Source organism: Triturus cristatus, chromosome 3_2, assembly GCF_964204655.1.
Source record: "Triturus cristatus chromosome 3_2, aTriCri1.1, whole genome shotgun sequence".
NCBI lineage: Eukaryota > Metazoa > Chordata > Amphibia > Caudata > Salamandridae > Triturus > Triturus cristatus.
Genome location: NC_140584.1, coordinates 1,135,824,769 through 1,135,847,016, shown reverse-complemented (window position 1 = coordinate 1,135,847,016; position 22,248 = coordinate 1,135,824,769).

Sequence of the window (22,248 nt, the reverse complement as noted above, 5' to 3'; positions counted from 1 at the left end):
TAGCTATTACACTACATGTTATTCCATAAGTAGCTGGAAGGTGATGATGTCACTCCCTCTGCCACAGAAGCAGGTAACTGCATGCAGACGTAGCAGTCCCTTACATCCATAGTCTTTACATATTTATACAATAATTTTGAAAATACATTATTAGAGAAATCGTTAATAGACCTATCTTTATGCAAATGAATGTTTGTTTCTACAGTCGGTATTACTTTTGAAATGTTACCTATATTAGTTTTATTCTGACCATTTCCTTCTATTGTATCTATTGTGACTTTAAATGATATTACAAGAGCTAGGATGCTCCATAAAAGCATTAATAATCCTGTACAACAGCAACATGTTTTACACCATCTCTTCATGAATGTACATCTACTTTTACTACCATCTGTGTTAGCCATTTTCTAAAATAGACCGTGTCTTTTGACTTAGCCTCTTCTACTTCGACCAGTTTCTACCCCAAAGCTTCTAAGCTTCTACTTGGTTCTACTAGTTTTCTACTTCTTTGTTCTCCACATCAACAGCTTCTTTGGTTATTCAGTTTGGCTTCTCATCGTCCTTTGCCTCCTTCACCCAATCAGGATACAGAATTTCCTGAATCTCCGCTTCTTCTTCTCCAATGTCGGACAAGAGAACTCTCAGGATTTCTGATTCTTCTTCTTCTTTAACCACTTTCAGTAAAGCCTCCTCTGGATTTCCTTGACTATCTTCCTCTTGGGATTCTTCAGGCAGGGCCACATACGTCCATTCCGGCGACTTATACTTCTGGTTAGGTTTTCTGGTTCTTCCGGATTCTTTTGTCACAACTGTTTCTTTCTCCTTTGATTTTTCCTGACTCGTGACTTCATTCACCTGTTCAGCTCTTGGTGATTTCACTCGAGACAGTCGATATCTTAGTCTTTTTATTTTGTTTGGCCAATCTTCTGGTTTTACAGTTTTTCTCAATTTACTTTCTTTGACATTCTTTTCATTCTTTTCTTCTCTCCAAGCACTCTTTCTCAGAACTCGACCTTCAGGTATTTCGTTCCCACTCTCTTCTGATTCTGTTCCAACTTGCTTTTCCTTTTCACCAGTTTCTTTATCCACCCCTTGTTCTGGTTTCCCTACTTCTTTCCCTCCTCGAATCTCCGGCACGCAATCTTCCTGCTGACTACTTGTCCCTTCACCTAACTGGATGTTGCAGTTCCCTACACCTTCTCGGGGGTCTTCCGCAATCTGTCCCTCTCTCTCTGTAACTGTCCCTTCTTCATTCAAATCTATTAGTTCAGGTGGAATTTCTCTCAAAATTTCATCTGGGATCTGTTCTCTTTGACTTTCTTTTACTGCTTCTTCTTTGTCTTTTCCTTCTTTCTTTTTAGGTTCTTTACTGGGGCCTTTCTTTCTCTGCTCGTCTTCAGAATCTGAGCTGTCAAAAATCTGCAATCTACTTCTCAGAGAGACACTTCTGGGAACCAGAATCTGCTTTGGTTCGTTTTCCCCCCTTTCAGGATCTTCCCGTGTTTTTGGTTCCTCGTGATCTGATTCAGTACTTGACTCTGATTCATCAAAGTACTCTTTCTCCTTGCAATCCACTGGATTTGGTATTCTCAAGGTATGGCTGGCATGGATCCAGTTGTTCAGTCCAGCACACTTCACAGCTGTCGTCGTGGTCAGAATGACTTGTCTTGGTTTTCCCCACCTGGTAACCAAACAGTTTCTTCTTCTGTGGACCTTTATCCGTACACAGTCTCCTGGGATCAGATCATGGACTGGCTTCTTTTCAAGGGTGGTGGCATCCGCTCCAACCTGATGATACACAGAATGAACTGCGTCAGCCAGGCCTTTACAGTACTCCAACACCATGTCATCAGAAATTGTCATCAGCTTGTTGACTGGTATGTATGCATGCCTCATCGCACGTCCCATGATTATTTCATGAGGACTTAGCCCTGTGTAGTTCTATCTGGGGTTGCACGTATGGTCATCAAAACTAGAGGCAAGACATCAGGCCATTTAATTCCTGTGGCCAAACACATTTTCCCAATTCTGTTCTTGATTGTACCATTCATTTGCTCAACCACACCAGAAGCCTCTGGTCGGTAGGCACAGTGCAGTTTCTGTTGTACATTTAATGCTTCACTGACCAATTTCACAATCTCATTATAGAAATGCCCTCCTCTGTCTGATTCAAGGGTCACTGGGAACCCGAACCTGGGAATGAATTCCCTCAAAAGTAGCTTTGCTACTGTCAATCCATCATTTCTCCTTGTCGGGTATGCTTCTACCCACCTGGAGAATAGGGAGACTATGACCAGAACGTACCTCAATCTGTTACATGTTGGCATCTCAATGAAATCTATCTGCATTCTGGTAAAAGGCCCTCCTTCTCGGCCTATAGTTCCCAGACTCACCACTGTCTTTCTCCCAGGATTGTACTGCTGACAAATTAAACATCTCTGACATAGGCTCTCTAATATGATTCTGAATTTTGGGTTGTACCAGGTCTGCTTAAATGACCTGATCATAGCATCTCTCCCTATGTGTCCCTGGCCATGATACATCCGTGCCATGGTAGACAACATGCTATCCGGCATGACTGGTCTTCCATCTCGATAGACCCACACATGATCCTTTTCCCTTGGTGCACATCCTGCTTTTACCCACTGCCTTGTTTCCTCATCTCCTGCTTCGTCCTGCAATTGTCTCACTACTTCCCATGTCCCTACAACGTTAGTAAACATTAAGGAATAGGAAGTCATTTCTTTCTCCTTTGCCCAATTGACTGAATAATGATTTCTGGCATAGTACTGTGTCAAATCATTGGCATAACGATTGCCAACAGTAACATAATCATCCCCTTGGTTATGGGCAGCACATTTCACCACAGCCAATTGTTTAGGCAGCTGTATCGCCTCAATTAACTTTCCAACCACTTCAGCATTCTTTATAGGAGTTCCACTTGAGGTCAAGCAACCTCTTTGCAGCCACAACGGGCCAAAATCGTGGACAACTCCGAAGCCATACTGGCTGTCAGTTATCACAGTCACTCTCACACCTTTCCCAATTTTGCATGCTCGAGTCAGAGCCACTAACTCTGCTACTTGGGCAGATTTTACTCCTTTCAGATAGGATGCTTCCATCACTGTGGAAACCGTACACACTGCATATGCTGCACTCAACACTCCTTCTTCTGTTCTCAAACATGACCCATCAACAAACATTACATACTCATTTTCGGCCAAAGGTACATCTTTTATGTCTGGTCGTGGTTTCGTACAATACCCAAGCACATCCAAACAATCATGATCTGCTTCATCTCTCACTTCCACATTCTCACCATCAGGTAACAATGTTGCTGGATTCACATTCACACATCTTGCAAGGCTCACATTCGTTGCACCTAATATGACTTTCTCATACTTAGTCAGCCGACTATGTGTCATATACTGAGTTCGCCACATCATGAGGTACAAACACTTTCAAAGGATATCCCATCACGATTCCTTCACTCTGCTCCAAACTTCGACATGTTGCAGCCACTGCTTTCAGACAACCAGGTAAGCCTACAGCTACTGGGTCAAGTATTGATGAGTAATATGCAATCGGTCTCCTCAATCTTCCATGCTTCTGTATTAACCCAGAAAGTGCACATCCATTTCTTTCACTGCAATATAACTCAAATTCCTTTTCATAATCAGGCATACCCAATGCTGGGGTTTCACACAATCCATCTTTCAGTCGTTTGAATGCTGCCAATTCTTCCTTGTTTAATTCAAGGGGATCTTTTACATCACTCCTTGTTAGCCATACCAGAGGTTTTGCACTCAGCGAAAAGTTGCTGATCCACTGGCGGCAGTACCCTACCATTCCCAGAAACATTCTCACTTGTCTTTGAGTCATGGGGGCTCTCATTCCTTTTATGATTCTGATTCTGTCTATTGTTATTTTCCTCAATCCTTTTTCAATGTTATGTCCCAAATACTGTACTTCTTTCTTACTATACTGCAGTTTGGCTGGGGACACTTTTAATCCTCCATCTGCCAGGTGATTTAGTAAGGCTATAGTGTCTACTTCACAAGCTTCACGAGTTTTCGACGCCACAAGGAGGTCGTCGATATACTGCACTAGTACTGAACTCTCGGGCATTTGCAGACTTTCCAATGACTTTTTCAACAATTGATTAAATATTGAGGGACTTTCTGTATACCCCTGTGGGATTCGGCACCATGCCAAAATACGGTCTCCAAACTGAAATGCAAAAATTTGCTGACTGTCGTGATGCAATGGAATGGAAAAGAACGCATGGCACAAATCAATTACTGTGTACCATTCTCCATCATAGGGAATCTGATACAAAATCACTGATGGATTTGGCACAATGGGACAGAATGGTACAACGATTTTGTTTACCTTTCTCAGGTCTTGCATAATTCTGAATTTCCCATTTGGCTTTTTCAGGCCCATTATGGGTGAATTACATGGACTGCTCAATATTTCTCTCAGAATTCCTTGCTTGATCATTTTCTCAATTATTGGAGTTACTCCTTCAATTATTTCAGGTGTCAATCTATACTGAGGAATGTTTGGATAACTAACTCCATCTTTAACAGTACTTTTTACTGGGTCCACATTTCTCATTAGCCCTACATCTTCTCTGCTTTTACAGACAGTTTCAATTCTCTGGGCAATTCATCTGGATTAAATACTGCATATGTTCCAATAGTTTCACATTCTCTGTTAGCTATGGTCATTTTGTACAATACATCCTCATCTGGTGTTTCAAAAGCTATTCCGTCTGGAGTACAAAATATAGTGCAGTTCATCTTGCACAGCAGGTCCCTACCTAGCAAATTCACAGGACTGGTGTCACACACCACAAATCGGTGCATGTCAGAAAATTTCCCTATACTAACCTTTACAGGTTCTGTAAGGTGTGTTTTTAACTGTTGGTTAGATACACCAACTACTTGGATTGTTTCATCCGAAAGAGGAAGATTCTTAACATCTGCTGATCTAACAGTAGATCGAGTAGCACCAGTGTCCACTAGGAAAATAATGTTATCATCATTAATCTTCCCATCCACAAAAGGTCCTGTCTGGTCTACTTCTAGATTTGCGCCAAGTACGCACTCTTCTTCCTCCCTTCGGCACCGTCAATAATCCATTTCTGATTCACTCTCATCATGTTGCAGCCAATACTGCGAAACCGTGCGAGCGCGTGATGGTTTATTTACCTGTTCTTCATTGTAGAATCCCGATTCTTTACTATACTTCTGTGAGTTTCTGTTCTGTGGTAAAGGTGGTTTTGGCACCTGATTCTGTGAAGTAACCACCTGCTGCTGTTGCTGCAGTTGACCACCCACCTCTTTCCGCACCTGTGGATTCAATGATCGATTTTCAATATTAGTATTTGGAGGGTTCTTACACTCGGATTTCCAATGCCCTAACTCACCGCAATTGTGACATGGGAATTTCTTTTTAGCTTCCTCTATATTACCTTTCCCTTTCCCTGTACCAAATCTTGGTCTTACTCCTGGATTGTTCGCTTGTTCTACCAATTGAGCTTCCTGACGTTCGGCTACCTTTACTTGTGCCCACATCGCCTTTTCTTTCAGTTTTCATTGTTTTGCCTCAATCTCATCACTGAAATATTTTGCATGTCTCAAAACTTCATCTATTTTCTTATTTTGCCATTCAACTGTATGCTGCTTTATCATATCACCAATTTCTGGGCGTAAACCATATACAAACCTATATACGAAATGGCTCAAGTCTATATCACTCAGGTTCTCATCTCCACTGAACTGTTTAAAAGCCTGAATTAGTCTCTCATAATATGCATGTACCGACTCCTTGCTTTCCTGTTGGGTCCTGTCAATTTTTACCCAATCGGTTTCTTTAGGGGGTACTTTATTTTTCAGAAATGCCATAACCTGCTCATATTTCTTCCATACCTCTGGGTCGGGAGCTCCTGTCTTAGGATCCCTAGGATACTCTTGAGTGGGCCAATTTATCATTAGCTTGCACTCTGTCCACAAATCTGCTGGTACTATTATATCAAATAGACTATTCAAATCTATCCATAATACCTTTGCCAATTTTACAAATCTGTCTACCTGCCGGTACCACTCGACGGGCTTTTCACGTAGTCGAGGGAAATCATTTGTGAAAGACAAAATGTCCTGCCTTGTCCATGGAACATGGACATACCCTCCCACTAGAATCTCTCTCATGGGGTATTCTGTTGTTATCTTTTCTTTCTCTCTAACGGGAAATGCTGAAACTGTCCTTTCTGTGATATTATCACGTCTTCTACACCAATTGCTTCTCCATCTGTCAACATCTCCCCATTTTCTCAATAGACCAATTATATCCTTAATTTGACTTATCCTTCCTGTGGTATTCATGTTCTCTATATCCTTCTCAGTGAAATCGACTCAATAGGATTTTTGCAGTGCTTTTACTTTGTCAAAATCTATTCCCATCTCATTTGCAATTTCCTCTAATCTTTCATGCAGGTTTTTCGCTCTCCAAGTTGCACTCTTGCAAAGAAACAATAATTCCTCATCCTGGTAGTTTTTCAATTTTTCAGTAGGGATAGTTCCTACTATCAGTTCTTCCAATACCATTCGTAATTTGGCCACATCTATTCACTGGGATTCTTGATCCTTTTTCTGTAACTCTCTGATCCATTCATTTAATTCATCTACGGAAGGTCCCGCTGAATTATTTACATTATTTTGCTCTGGGGCCTTTTGTGGTTCTAATAATGTTTCCATTGTCATTCTGCTCTTTTCAGCGTAAATTTGATGTACAAATGGATTATTTGAAACATTCGGTTCAAACATATTCATTGTCGGTCCCCACGGATTGTCAATTTGACTCCGTTCAGTATTCTCAATTGTATTTTGGCCTCTGTATGGCACTGTCAAACAATGTTCAGTATCTTTTTGTTTCTCAAATATGGGCATTACTGGACCTATCGTTACTGGAACTGTCACAGCTTCTAGATTCTTGGTCAATTCTCTTATTTTCTCAGTTAATTCTAGGGTAGTTTTGGCCAGTTCTACCGAATTCTCATCATTTACCCTACTTCCTGTCTGTTTTTCTGTCTCTCTTGCAGAGTTACTTTTCCCTAGTTCGGGTGACATGGTCTCTGTTTTAATTATTCGTAACGTTTCTCTCATTGGGGCACTTGGTGTCAATGCCTCTGGTTCTGGTCGATACGGTGGTGGATTTTTACAAAACACTTCATCAAGAACATCATCTTCTGATTCATTCACTTCATACCCACTCGAATCCAATTCCGCCTTTTCTCAGTGCATTTTCTCCCTTTATTCTCTCCTATCATTCTCACGGGATACATACCATCAGTCATACTTGCATTCCGCCACCTTTTCATCCTGTCTTCATGTGTCTCATGTCCGTATGATCTACCGAACATATATCTGTAACCCCTACCACTTCTCTGTTTCTCTTGTTCATGCATTTCGTCTTCCCATTCCGTCAATGCCTCAAACTGCGTCGGTCTAGGTCTTGGTTCTAAGTTCATCATCTTGTCTCGGAGGTTTCTCAAGACAGCCAAATTAAAGGAACCATGTTCTAGAAACGCCAAGACTCCATCGTCTTTGGTGTATTTTACCCAATTATCTAACCAAATATAAGTATGGTACCCATATTTCGCAATCATTGTAGATGCGGGGGTTTTCGGTGGAGGAAGTAACTGTCCTTCCCTAGTCTCAACTACTTTATCTTTCTTGAACCATCTTTTAATTTTCCCAAACCACGATTTCTTCTTTTCCGGCGGTTGGTAAAACATTTTCTCGTTTTCCGTATACCGTTTAGTTCTCTTACAATGGTACCGCTATTCTGTCCACTCACAGCGCGACTCTTACTAACGCACCAATCAGGCGTGTCTACGTCACTATCACAATCCTCCAATCTCAGCGCGACTCACACTAACACTCCAATCAAGGAGCGTTTACGTCACTCTGTATTCTTCCAATCCTAGCGCGGCTTTACACTAACGCACCACTCCGGAGCGTTTTACGCCTCTAACCTACAATCCAATCCCAGCGCGGTCGTTCTGACGTCAGCAGCCGCTGCGGCAACTCGCTTTGCTCTGCCCTCGTCTACCCCTCCTTTACAAGACCGCTCCGTGAACTCTTACTGTAACTTTTACGATTCGATTAGTAACAACACTAAAACGTCTCCATTGTCTGCTTCGCTAACCAAAGAACAGCAAAAGTCCTTTCTCACAAGAATTCCGTCTGTCCCGGGAGCAGCTCTTACCTCTGCCCTACTACGGAATCGTTACTTCCGTTGATAAAGTAGCACATTCCTCTACTTCACCCTTCTAGCAAGCATTAGCTAATTGTTTCTCTGGTATTTTAGAAATGACTTAGAGCTTCGCAATCAACCCAAATGCCTTTTCATTCACACTCACTCATACATGAAAATGTAGTACATACGCACAGAATCCTGTCTTTCCCGAGAACAGCGAACAGTCTGTCCTACTACAGAATTATGACACTCGTTAACAAAACAGCGCTTCCCTCTGCTTTGTCCTTCTAACAAGCTCAGAGAATACCTGCTACCTTTTCAGTGATAAGCTTTATCGGTATGCCAATTGGTTTCCTGGTACTTAAAGACCAAAATTTCACAGGTAACCTTCGCTATCATACACGCTTCTCTCACGCAAAGAATATCACTAATGACAACACACGACGATGCTGCCGAATCGAACCCAGACAATGCGCCGTGCAACTTCACTTGTCACAAGTTTCCCCTGTGTACCTACAGGGCTACAACAATCCCGTCTTTCCCGAAAGCAGCATCTACCTCTGCTCTACTACGGAACTGTTAAAACTTCCGACTTCCTACATCCCAGAAGCCATGCAAACAACATAAAACTCGACGTGACTCAACATAGAGTGTTAGTACATAAATCAATACCAATCAATAATCAATAAGCTATTTACAAGCAATTGTCGCTAAACCCAAAACAATAGCTAACCATCATTCTGCTACCGAGAAAACTGCTCCAGCGCTGAATGCTACAAATCCCTTCGCTACAGACCAGACCACAAATCATTCAGTCATTCACTGGTGGGGCCCATAACACCAATCATTCATTCTACTTTCAGATCAATGGTCCTCAAGAGAGGGGAAGTTCTTTCTTTTATTCCGTGCGCTGGAAATGGGAGGAAGAGTGCACCAATCACCTGATGAGTAACAACAAGTTTACCTATACCTCCCTACCTCACCAGGGTCTCAATCATTATAACCTAACAGTTCCTCCCATACTATGGGCCATGGATCAGCTAGTTGCTGGGAATAGCAACCCTTAATTCTTCTAAACAATATACATTGAAATACTTCAAATAATAACCCGACACAGTTCTTTAAATGCAGTAATATGTTTATCTAATTAAAGCATAAGGAAATCATATAGCATTCAATATTTTAGTTCGCATATTTACCTAATCTGGCTAAATGGCGTCCTCTATGTCAAATTCAGATCTTTCGTCTCTATGCCCATAAATCAAAGAATCAATTTGAAAGTTAATTGGGCATCTGATCAGTCCATCAGAGTCTCTGGCAGCAGCTGTCCAGCAGTGTCACCGTCCTCTCCGTCAGCATAACGTCAGGCAATCTGGTAAAGTGATGGGGTGCAAAAGAAGTAGTAGTCTCCTACCCTCTCTAGTCTACTTTTATAGTACATTTTATCAGCAAAATGTTTCAATACATATTTCAGAACAAATTTAATAGGTTAACCAGGATCATTCTTCCTGCTTCTCATACATTAAATGTTGCATTAGATGCAGCTTCTCAATTTGTAAATAGATTAGCAACAGTTTCTAGTCCATTCAGGGCATGTTGATTCCCATGCGGGGTTGTGTCCTTAGTGTCATCAGCTATAACGGTTCATAGTTCAAAAAGTCCTTTGTTTGATGCTTGGCGCTCCTCCCAGGATGTCCTTCACGGGTACAGTCTGCCTGGGTCAGGACGAGGTTATTGTTGCTCATCTTTTAGCGCAGGCGCACTTCACTCAGTGACTTCGGTGTCATGTCGGGGCGTCAAAATAGGGATGGCAGCCATTTTGTGGCCATTCCAGAAAGGTCAACTTAAGCAAAGAAACATAAATCGTAATTAATACATGGAAATGACTATTAAAATGTTATTCCCTCACTAACCCCTCTATGTGTATGTATTTATCTAGCAAAAGCAACACGCATTGCAGTTTTATACTCACAATTTAAAGCATGATTCACAAATCACATCACAAAGCAACATATAACTTGTAAATTCTAAATATCTGACATTAGTATGCGTACAAAATTAGTTTACGTATCAATCAAGCCATGCAAATGCGATTCCCACGTGAATTTTCTAATTAGTAATGTTGATTAATTAAACACAGCAAACAATTAATACTATTAATATTAATCAATTATTCAAGTTAATTCAAAATGATAAAATGGAGGAGGTATACGATTCTTAGGGAAAACCTCGCTCCAGCAGCTGCACTAAGGTTACTTGTGATTACTTGTTATTATATAAAGTATGGCAAGTGCTGCATGATCAACTTCTAATGAAGACCAACAACTAGAAGCAGCAAGAACATGTATGGGTTGTTGAAGGTATGACTCTAAGTGAAGCAATAAAAATTGTTAAAGGAATTGAACAATGATTTGTTCAGGTGATTAAAGGTGATTCCAAGAGTGAGGTAAATGTGGTAACTAGGAAACACATAGATGACAGGTCACTGAAATCTCCAGGAATTAAAGAGGAGAATAGGAGGAACTTGTCCTACTGTCATATATATGGCAGTCAGTCCCACTTGGTGAATGGTAGAGGATGTCCAAAGGTTACTAAAAGGTGTTCTGAGAGCAGGAAGAAGGGGCATTTCATTAGGGTTAGGGGGAGAGCGTGGGAACTAAGGAGGTTAACTTGTTTACAGTGGAGGTAGAGGAGTACTGTCAGTAGAAAGATCCCAAAGTTGTCCTGCATGTTGTAGAAATAGTGATAAGAATAAAGAGTTACCTTCTTGTTGAGATAGGAATGTATGGTAAGAAAGAGGAGAAACAAAGACATGGAGGTTGAAGTTGAAGATAAATTAATTAAATTAAATACATCCCATCCAGAGCTTGCTTGTAGCCAAGTGCCTAAATCAACATTCTCTGTTGGTCCATTCTAGTTTGGAAACTACAAGTGTGTAACATTTCATAAAAAAATAAAGATGGGTCCTTGGGTGCTGCGTCTAGATGTAGGTTTATTCTTAGTCAACAAGAATTAATGTACTGGATACAAGTAAGAATGTAATTCAGTAAAGGCCCAAGTCAAGACCCCACCGGGAACAGATGCTCTGCTGCTCTGCCTCAGATATAACTGACAGTAGAATCAAACATACACAAAAGGAACTATAGGTGACACCACAGATACAGGCTGAGCAGCTAAGAACAAACACTAAAGAAGGACAGAGAAGGAGGAAAAGCAGGATGTAACAAAGTGCCACCCTGAGATTCCACACACCTTCCGTTTTATATAATTGAAAAACACAGAATGAAACAAAAGTGGAAATGACCTAACAATACCACAAAGAACTATATCCAACAAAAGGATGAAAACAAGCTGCTAGTTATAACAAATCAGCTAAATGTAAATATATGAGAGAGAACTAAAGTAAACATCTGAAAAATGTGGATTTACATGTCGAGTATCATGGAATACATTAGATAACAATGGCAATTTACAAAAATAAACTTAAAGCAGATGTAGAGTTTGGCAGGCAGAGTACTGCATTGAGAACCAAGCTGTTGATGAGGTGGGGAGAGCAAGGGTAGAAAGGAGCAAGGAAAAGTCACATTGCTTGAGGATTTTGAGATTCCCTGGAGTTCGTTTTTACTGCCCTCAAACCCTAAACCAGGGATAAAACGTTTGCCTGTTCCAAACCCCAGCACACCTCTGGGGGTTTGAAATGAGGCAACCCCTCAGAACTAGTGTTATTGGAACTATTGGCACCCTTGATCACTGGGTCTCACTCATCCTTGATCAGCCTTCTTCATATTAAGGGCCTCTGCAATTTGACTCCTGAATGGATTAGCCTCATTCTTTATAACAGAAATCAATCCATTGTTCCATCTTATAGATCTGATGTTTCATCTTTTAACTGTAGTGTACCTAAATGATCCTCTCTGAGCCATACTGGTAGAACTAAAAGCCTTTGGTGGGGTCTTCCCTCATGCTTTTTGCCTTTTCCCTTCCGATTTGTTGAAATTCTTTTTTGTTGACCTTAGGACTATGTGCACTTTACCACTGCTAACAAGTACTAAAGTGCATGTGTTCGCTCCTTTAAACATAGTAAAACAGACTTACAACCAAGTCCATAGTATAGTGGTGATACGTGTACCCAGGCCCTGTAAATTAAATGCTCCTAGTGGGCCTGCAGCACCCATTGTGCCACCCGCTTAAGATGTCATTTAAAATATGTCTCTGGCCTGCCATTGCAGCCTGTGTGCAGTTTTAAACTGTAATTTTGACAAAATAAGCCTGTTGTCATTCATAAATTACCCTTTTTAAAACATATAAGTCACACCTAGGGTGGGCCCTTAAATGGCAGGGTGCCTTGTATTTGAAAGGTAGGACAGGTGTTTTAAGTTTTACATGTCCTGGTAGTAAAAAACTTCCCAAATCGTTTTTTTTAAGACTGTCAGACCTACCTCTCCCATAGGATAACATTGGGTTACCAATTACATTTAATAAGTACTAACATTTGATTGGGAACAGGTAGAAATGTCCAGTTCAGTCTCAAATGATTTATATTTGAAAATCCTCTTTAATGGGAGAGTGCATTTAGAAGTTATCATTTTCTTGTCTTAATCATTTGGTGCCTTCAGCCTGTGTCTGGGGTCGCATGACTGGGTGTAGTTGGCAGTTGACCTTTGTGTATTCCTCCCGGAGAGTAAGACAAAGGGGGAGTAGATGTTGGTGGGATGGCCCATCCTGCCAGGATGGGTGGGATAGAGCTGTTCCCACCCAACTTTCCTATCAAAGGGCTTCCTCCAGGCACACTCACAAAGAACTTCACACCAGCCTGGTATCACCCTCACCCTAAACCTCTTGGAGACTGGGCAGGGCATGGAAGGAAGGACATTTCCAGAACCAAATGTGGGAGTGTTCTAGACGTTTCCCCCACTTCAAGGTCTGGCCCCAGGTATAAATATTGGACTTTGACAGCCACTCTTCAGTACACTCCTGGACCTGTGAAAGACTTCAGAAGGACTGCCTTGTTGCCGAGAGGACTGTCCTGCTGCTTGAGGCCTCCTTGCGTATCAGAAGACTGCCCTGCTGCTTGAGGTCTGCCTTGCTGTTTGTAGGAGAGAGGACCATGTGCTTGAACCCAGGACTACCAGAGTGAATGCAATGCTCAGTTGGTAAACTTAGTGTTCTGACCTACAGGTACACCACAAGCACCATTGGCCTCCCAGCCAGCTGACCTGCTCAAAAGGACCTGTATGAGCCCTGCTGGCCTCTGCTTCAGTGAGTCCTGGACCCCGAGCTGGCATCAGAATCCACTGCTCTTAAAATCAGGGAGAAATCCTGAAGTTTTGAGCTCTTCATGACCACAAACGGGCCTGTTCATGCTGAGATCTTGCCGCCGTGATGACCACCAATGCCCAGCTCCAGTGAACCGGACTATCCATAAACTGCCAGCAACAAACGGCAAAGTGAGATCTGCACTTTGCACTACAGCAACGATAGCCGTTGTTGATCACCAACGCGAAGCTCCATCAGCAAACGTCAGTGACACCCTGTTATAATTCCCTGACTTGACTTAGTTTGCATATGGTATTCTTACATTCCTGTTATGGTCTCTCCCTCTCTCTCTGCCCCCCTCCCTCCTTACGCCCTTTGGAATGCTCCTACAGTTGAGCCAGAGGACGTGAGAGATTCAAGGAGGCTGGTCTTACCCTTAAAGAAGAAAAATGCCAAATCAGGGTGGGAACCGTTGATTACCTTGGGCACACCATATCAAGAGACGGATTTAAACCCAAATTAAGTCTCCTTGATGCTGTCGAAAAAGCCAATGCACCCACCACCAAGCAAGAACTACTATCCTTCCTAGGTCTTGCAGAATACATGGCCAAATATGTTAAGAACTTTTTCGATATTTCCAATGATCTTAGGGAACTCACAAAAAATCATACTCCCTTCAAATGAGGAGAGGTGCACCAAGCAGCTTTTAACAACATAAAAAAGAGCATATTAAATGCCCCCCGCTTATGCAATTTTGACCCTTCAAGAAAGACCATACTTACCACCGATGCCAGCAACAAGAGCCTAGGAGCAACTCTCTCTAAAGTTATCGGTGGAAGAGAACGCATTGTTGCTTTTGCTTCCCGCACCCTGAACAACTCAGAAAGGAACTACTCTGTAGTAGAAAGAGAAGCCCTAGCTTGCTTCTTGGCAATTAAACATTTCAAATTCTACCTGTGGGGGATAAAGTTCACAGTTTGCACCGACCACAAGCCCCTCATCTTCATGTTCTGATCTAAAGGTTCAGTCAACAGTACACCCAGAATAGCTAGATGGGTACTAGGCCTGGAAAGCTTGGTTTTCAAACTCGAATATCTCACAGGTGACCTCAACACCGCAGCTGACTTTCTTTCGAGGGCACCATTAGACCTGACAGAAAACTTTGAAACATCAGAATTCCCTATCTTACAGGTCCACTCCTCCACCATTAAGAAACACGAATGGGTTGAGAGCATGACCCAAGACGCCACTCTCACTTGCCTTAAAGAATATACTCTGCAAGGATGGCCAGATTCACGTAAAAATGTCAGCCAAGATTTAGAGAAATTCTGGGAAATAAGACATGAGATCAACTTGAACAATGATTACATATGGAGGAACAACAAAATCATCCCACCGGAAGGTCTGAAAGACAAACTAATAAACTTGGTTCGTGAGGGCCACCTAGGAAGACGTCTTACAAAAAATAGACTCAGAGAGCACTATTGGTTCCCCAACATGGACTCTATGGTGGAGAGCAAAGTCAAGAACTGCACCATATGCGCTAATAGTGACAAAACTAAACGCATGCAAATGGCACCTCTCTCCCCAGTTGCCATTCCGGACAAACCATGGGTAAAACTAGCTCTGGACATCATCTGCCCAATCACTAAAATATTTGCTTTTAAACTGATTTTCATTCACACTGAGTAGTCGTCAAAATGGTGCACCAAATAACCACCGAATCCCTAATAAACTTCTTGCGAGACACCTTTGTCACTGAAGGCATTCCAGCCACCCTGATCACGGACAACGGTGTCCAATTCACCTAGTTAGCCATGTCCAACTTCTTAACCAGCTTAGCTATAAACAACCAAAAAACGGCTCTGTACTGCCCTCATGTTAATGGCTTAGTCGAAAGAGTTAACAGAATGGTAAAAGAGAACATAGAACTAGCTTGTATCAACCACCTACCGGTTGAACGCTCTATTCAAGACATGCTCTGGGTATACCACACCACCCCCAACATGGTCACAGGCATATCTCCCTTCTCATCACTCAGAAGAAGAAAACTCAGCACCAAATTCTTCCCCAACTGGATCGGGGGAGGGGAGGTAACAGCACACTCGTATTATCCGATAATGTTTTTTCTCTTACGTTGTCTATGGGGGGAAGATGTGTTATAATTCCCTGACTTGACTTAGTTTACATATGGTATTCTTACATTCCTGTTATGGTCTCTCCCTCTCTCTCTGCCCCCCTCCCTCCTTACGGCCTTTGGAATGTTCCTACAGTTGAGCCAGAGGCTGCCTTGGAATGTTGACAAGAGCAGCCTGACTGGCAGTGTTGTTGGGCGCTTCACCTGTGCGCTGCGCGTTAGAGGCTACAGTGGAGGCCAGAATAAAGAGACTGAATCTTCACCTACCTGTTACAGGTCTCCTTTGTAACACACCCAATCAGATCTTCGCACTTCTAGATGACAGTCTGCAACGCCAGGCCTGCTCATCACGCTACAGCGACATCCATCCACTATGCTTTCCTTGTTTCTCGTGGTCTCCTACACTGCGAACTGTACTTTTTGCCCCGAGGTTTGAGAAGGTTAGTTTTTCGGTGGGACTAGCCTGGTCCTTGTATCCGGCCCATGTTCCATCGTAATCGGCCTGAACTTGTGACTTTCCTCTGGTCTAGCACGACCAGGTGACAGTGAGTGCCGCCTTGTGCTTTTAGGCACTATACTTACCTAAAATGTTGAAAGAGCATATCTCCAGTTCTATTGATTGGATATTTGGCGTTTTGGTATCATTTTATATTTTAAGAGTTTATATATTTTTCTATATTTGTTTGGGGTTTCTTTGTGTTGAATTTTCACTTTATTACTGTTTCTGTGCTGGACCAATACTTAACATGGTGCATCTAAGTTAAGCCTGACCACTTTTGTGCCAAGTTACCAGAGGGTTAAACACAGGTTAATTTAGTGACCTTTGTGGTTCACCCTGAAAGGATTGTGGTTGTTACTTGTTACCACCCTCAACCAATAACCCTGTTTCTTACGCGCACCCTTTTTATTGTATACTTATACTTGCGTATTAAACTAATTAGGTTTTTTGGGCTTGTCACTATATCATATGCAGCTGATATCCAGGTCATCATTTGCATCTCAATTACCCTGATCTGGTTCAATCAAACATTCACACTTGCTGAGCACAGTTGCTTCTTGCATGCAACACAATGGCCTCAAACTTAATATGGACAGGCCGGAAGCCCTCCTGTTTGGTAACCGACCTCCTATCTGTCCTCCTGGCAGTGCCCTACTGAATTAAGACCCCTCTCCCCCTTTTTATGTCATCTGTTCAGAATCATGGTATCATCGATGACCCTCATCTGTAATTTATCATCAGCTCAATATTGGCATCAAGATTTCTTTTAATCTTCTCAGAATACTTAGGGAGATTGCACCTCTGCTCTCCCTGTCCAACCACAAAACAGTAGTTTACTCACTTGTGACTTCTTGCATGGAGTTCTACAATTTCATCTTTTTGGCACCTCCTGGCATCTGTTAAATTGTGTCCAGATTATTCACAATTCTTGAGCATGGCTCATTCTAAAACTACCAGCAACTCCACCTGTCAGCTCCCAACCTGGACATCTTTGTTGGCTGCCCATTAAACACCATTCTGAACTCCAGGCACTCTACTCTGTCTGGTTCCAGGGGCAGCCTACAACTCTGGATCCAGCTATCTGCACTCTGTATTTGACCCTCTTGCCACTCTTAGAATATTTGTTCCAGTTCCTCTAAACTTATTCTGATTCCCCGTAAAGGAAAAACCTATATGAGTGGCCACTCTGTTCATTTGTTGGTTTTAAGCTTTGAAATGCCCTTGCCTTGTTGATCAAATCCATCTCCTGCCCTTTCATGTTTAGGAAGAAAATTAAAACCTTCCCTTTCAAGTAGTAGCTTCCTTTTCTTTGAATTCTGCTGTAAATCCACCCCTTCTCTGTTTTCACCTTGCAGCAACAGGACACTCTATTCGGACATTCACTGCACTTTGCAAAAGTATTGACATAACATAACACAGGAGCACTGACAGTAGGATATTGACACAAGAACACTAATATTAAGACACTGACATAGGGACACAGGTATTGATACCGACACTGGCACACTGACATGGACATTGGACACCAGAACTCCGCCAAGGGTATCTGCCACAGTGGTACTACCTTAGTACACAGACATTCACACTGGGACAATACGATACTGTCACAGAGACACCGAAACTACCATGGAACAATAACATTGGAATGCATATTGGCAGGGACAAGAAAGAACTATAATAGGGACATTGGCATGGGCACACTGACCCAGGGGCACTGACAAGTCTTCACACTAAAGCCGAGATCCTGACACAAGGGCATCAACATTGGCAGACGGATGTTATGACACATGCATACGCACACTACCACTAGGAAGTGACACAATACAAGGGCACCAGCATGAAGACACTGGCAGAGGGATGCTATGAGACATGGATACGCACACTACCACAAGGAAGTGACACAACGCAAGGGCACCAGCATGAAGACACTGGCAGAGGGATGCTATGAGACATGGATACGCACACTACCACTAGGAAGTGACACAATACAAGGGCACCAGCATGAAGACACTGGCAGAGGGATGCTATGAGACATGGATACGCACACTACCACTAGGAAGTGACACAACACAAGGGCACCAGCATTGGGACACTGGCAGAGGGATGCTATGAGACATGCATACGCACACTACCACTAGGAAGTGACACAACACAAGGGCACCAGCATTGGGACACTGGCAGAGGGATGCTATGAGACATGCATACGCACACTACCACTAGGAAGTGACACAACGCAAGGGCACCAGCATGAAGACACTGGCAGAGGGATGCTATGACACATGCATACGCACACTACCACAAGGAAGTGACACAACGCAAGGGCACCAGCATGAAGACACTGGCAGAGGGATGCTATGAGACATGGATACGCACACTACCACTAGGAAGTGACACAACACAAGGGCACCAGCATTGGGACACTGGCAGAGGGATGCTATGAGACATGGATACGCACACTACCACTAGGAAGTGACACAACACAAGGGCACCAGCATTGGGACACTGGCAGAGGGATGCTATGAGACATGCATACGCACACTACCACTAGGAAGTGACACACCACAAGGGCACCAGCATTGGGACACTGGTAGAGGGATGCTATGAGACATGCATACGCACACTACCACTAGGAAGTGACACAACACAAGGGCACCAGCATGAAGACACTGGCAGAGGGATGCTATGACACATGCATACGCACACTACCACAAGGAAGTGACACAACGCAAGGGCACCAGCATGAAGACACTGGCAGAAGGATGCTATGAGACATGCATACGCACACTACCACAAGGAAGTGACACAACGCACGGGCACCAGCATGAAGACACTGGCAGAAGGATGCTATGAGACATGCATACGCACACTACCACAAGGAAGTGACACAACGCAAGGGCACCAGCATGAAGACACTGGCAGAGGGATGCTATGAGACATGCATACGCACACTACCACAAGGAAGTGACACAACACAAGGGCACCAGCATTGGGACACTGGCAATGGACGCTAGAGCCACAGGAAATATTTCTGGAGGAGGACACACATGCTCCGGGCAATAACACTGACACAGGGAAACTTTCACAGGAGCACAGACACTGGGACACCAACACTTACACACGGGTAGTGATACTGGAACACTGACACAAGAGTAGTGATATGGCTACCTTAACACAGGAACTCAAGGATGCTGACACTAGGACAAGAGGACACAGGGACATCATTGTGTAGGCACAAAGACTAGAGAAAAGGAACTTTCAGCCCATAACCGTCACAGATATTGCCTATCAGCAATACTTCCTAACACCTATTCTTGATCTACATATAGTGACCCCTGAGCCCTGCCCAAAATAACCCCAACAGCTCCCTCAGCCAATGTGATTTTGAAGAATACACCTTTCCAATTTGCAGCACTGCGAGAAGACCACTTACTTTCTGCTGTCGCGATGGAGAAACGCAGAGCTTTCATCATGTTCAAACTGCTGTATGTCAAGGAGAAAAAGCTTGAGTCTTTTTCATCCTTAAAAATGCACTGACTGCCATCTGCTGAGTCAAGCTGGAAGCCTGTGAATGTAGCCACAGAGATCAAAAGTAACCAGCACAGACCAACATGTGTCACCCGTCTCAAAGTCGATGGCCTGGAATCCATGTGTTGCTTAATTTGCAAAATAAATGAGTGCAGGGGCCCAAAGTTCAATATTGAATGTCAGTGTTGCTGAATAACAAGGTTGACTCGTTTGATTCTCTCCCATGTCTCTTTCTTCCACCATACTCCATTCCTTGCTTCTTCCCCTTACACTTGCAGGTGTTTTTTTCATTCCTGATTTTACCCCTTTGTCATTGTGTGCCCAACACCTGCAACTAACTACCAGCACCGACTGGGGCTATAGAACTACGGCCTCCTCGCTAGCTCTTGCACTTTCACTAGTGGAAGAGGGTCCATTCCCGCACTCGCTCCCAGTGCTGACCCCCGTGGCCCCACCCTATGGCCACCTTGTCTGTTTCTCCTACTGAATTCTTTCTAAATGTCTCTCACACTGGAGCCACCTGCCGTCAGAGCAGTGGTGACTGACAGTGGGGCAATCTTTTCTACACACCATATCAGAGTAAGGATAACTTTGTGCTAAGTATTTATAACTGCCTTTAAATCCTATTCAACTATTAGATATTTAGCATTTGATACATATTGGGACAAACACACACTGCCCACAAGCCCGTGTATAATTGCATTCATGTTTAATTTAGTTTCTATCACATACACTTACTGAAGGTGCTTTTTAAAAGGCCGCTTGACACACATTTCCTGAAAAAAATACATTCAATATGGTCCTGGCTCACTGTTCTTTATAGGCACCATTCTATACTATACATTCTCTATAGACTCACTACATGAACCATCCAACATCATCACAGCTAAAGCCACGTACTACAAAACCACCGTCAGTGAGGCAACTAACAAGACCAAAACCATCATCAGTGAGGCAACCAACAAGACCAAAACCACTATCAGTGAGACAACCAACAGGAGCAAAAACCCCATCAGTGAGGTAACCAACAGGAGCAAAACCTTCTTCAAGGCCAACAAACACTGCATTAGTCCTCTCCCAGAACCCACAGTCCCTGCTCCAATCAACAAATACATTGCCAGCAACCTCTTTTTTGCTGAGATCGACATAATCAGAAGTGCCAAAATTACCACATTTCTAGCCATCCCCTATTGCCTCACCACCAAATAAACCCCCTTCAATCCAGTCTCGCACCTGGATCTCTCCAATATCCGGTATTCTCTCAAAGCAACTTCCTATGTAGGTAACACCCTTCATTCTCCCATCATCAAATCAATTCAAAGGAAGCCATCACACCACTTCCCCACATTATCAATGCCTCCATAAGCGAAAGACTATACCCAGATCATGAAGGCAGGTCTAAACCTTCAAAAACACATGAGCTCCACACTGTGTGGAGGAGGGAACAAGAGGCACGGGGTTTTAGGAGCTAGCAGCCTCCAACTATGAATGTTTAACCACAAAAGAGCTGCTCCTAAAGTGATAACCACTATAAGGTTTGAGTTATATTGTGAGTGGGGACATCTCACAAAAAGTAACGGACTGGTCTCACACACCACCTGGTGTCATGCTTCATCATTGACCAGTCCTCGCCCTCTAAAACCTTGGTTTGATAGAGGGCGGGCATACACCTGACGACAGGGATGCACTTCTAAACTAAGTGGGGGCCCGTGTATGAGTGAGTGAGATTAAAAATCATTATAGTTATCCTCATTGTGTTTTTAATGTGAAAGGTAACTATATGATGTTTAAAAGCAGGTGACGGTATGTGGGGGAATTAGTGTCCCCTAACCGTTGTGTTTAGAGGTCGACATGTTTCTGCCGTCTTGGCCCAGCAGGGTCCAGGGCATTCATCAGGACCTAAATATGTAAATGGGGGCTCCGTTCTTACCAAAAGTGGCAAGAGTGTACCACTGTGTGGGCGTGATCACTGTCACACTCCACAATTGGAAGACTCCTAGATTCAAGCCCTAAAAACCAAAGCTATTGGCCCCATGGGAGGAGGGGAGAGGAAACCCCTGTTTGTCAGAACTGCCGCAAGGAAAGTTTCCTGCGTGGATCCTAGGCGTCTGCTCCCGTTCCTCCCGGTGTACACCAGTCGCCTAGGATCCACGCAGGAAACTTTCCTTGAGGCAGTTCTGACAAACAGGGGTTTCCCCTCCCCTCCTCCCTTTTGAGGCATTATATTGAAATGGTTCATATCCTACCTCACCATCGGGTGCCAGGGCATGCAAATAGGTGCGAGAAGAACCTATCTGCACAAGCGAGGGCCTTCTGTTGTGAAGTACCCCCAGGGTTCAACTCTCTCTCATATCATCTTCAACCTCTACATTAAAACCTTTGGATCCATTCCTGCAGACAACAGCACCACAATCCATCAATATACAGTTGATACTGAACTCACTCAACCTATATGGGATGTCAACCAACTTCCAGATGCTAGACTCCTCTAAGACTAAATTCCACCTACTTGCCAACAGCACAAAACAACTCCAGATTCATTCCAGATTCTACAACTTAAACCTAC